Here is a 1536-nt window from a genome sequence, read left to right on the forward strand (position 1 = left end):
GAGTGTGGTCACTGTCTGACGCAGCTTGTCCTCATGGATTTAGGAGTTCTGTTTCCAACGTTGTTACAAGAGATATTGACTCCACTGGGGAACAAGATTCTAAGTCAGAGTGATTCCTGCACCTGTCCCAGGTGGATCTCGTCTTCCTGCCTTTGAGCTAATCCTGGGCAGCTGTGCAAGTTGATGTCCCACTGACAAACTGTGGTTCCTGTTCTCTTGTTTTTTTTTGTTTTGTTTTGTTTTGTTTTTTCTGAGTGAATCTGATGCCAAAGTGGCCGGTGGTAGTTTTGTACATCTAAATGCTGAGTTGAACCTAAGAACACCCCCATGGTGGGCCTCATACACAGAAATCGCCTATTCACACACAGTGAAGCACTACAAGGCTGTATGTTCTTGCTGGGAGAGGAGCAAATGACTAGAAACGGTAATAAAATCTACACAGGGGATTCTTCTACAGGACTCTGCTAGTGTTCAGCACATGTTAGATTGATGGAGAACTACTGATCAACAGAGGTAGATAGAAAGAAAGACATGCGTGGCTCAGATACCCGAATCTGCTTTTTACTTCTTATAAATCAGTGAGCACCAGAATCCTTATCAGTGAATTTACTATGTTACAGGCCATTTTACTGAAGAGAAAAAGCCCAACTGGAACTCAATTAAGAAAGAAAAAAAAAGTGGACTTATTCATGTAATTGAAAAGGGCAGGGATGGAGCTATAACCTAATGGACTTGAGTCTCCAGGACTCTCTCTTAGTTCCTATCTCTATTTTTTTCAGTCTCTTCTCTTTTTTCTTTCTTTTCTTTTCTTTTTTTTTTTTTAAGATTTGTTTGTTTATTTGACAGAGAGATAGAGCAAGAAAGCACAAGCAGGGGGAGCTGCAGAGGGAGAGAGGAAGCAGGCTCTCTGCTGAGCAGAGAGCCCAATGTGGGACTCGATCCCAGGATCCTGAGATCATGACCTGAGCTGAAGGCAGGTGCCCAAATGACTGAGCAACCCAGGCATCCCTAATTTTTTCAGTTTCTTGGCTTCATTCTCACCTACTCCGGGAGGAATTGTTTTCACATGACAAAACTGATGGCAGCTGTGGCTCACAGTCTTCCAATGAGCAGTGATCTTCTTTTCATGAATGACTTCACTTAAAAATACAATGGGATGCACTTGTTATCTTACTTAATTGGACTGAGCTTTCATTTTAGCGTGATTTTTCTCCCACTTACAGATTGAAGACTGTCCTTCTTGCTAGAGAATCCAGGGGGAAAGTAGAAATTGAGTAAACAGATAATCAGAAAACTCTACATATGGTAGGGACCATGGTGATCACATAGTCCATGAGTTCTGCCTTCATCTAACATTATATTGGCCTTCCCAGGATGTGAGCCCAGCCTTTGTTCTTATTCAGATCATGACTTAAAAGTCTATTTTTGTTAAGAATATTCACAAACTTATGCTTATTCTGGACTTCAAACTCTGCTTTAGACTGGCTCCTTGGAAACAGTTTCTGAGGAGTCTCATACCAGAAGTTGCTAAAAAGT

This window comes from Meles meles, chromosome 7 (assembly GCF_922984935.1).
Source record: "Meles meles chromosome 7, mMelMel3.1 paternal haplotype, whole genome shotgun sequence".
NCBI classification, from domain to species: domain Eukaryota; kingdom Metazoa; phylum Chordata; class Mammalia; order Carnivora; family Mustelidae; genus Meles; species Meles meles.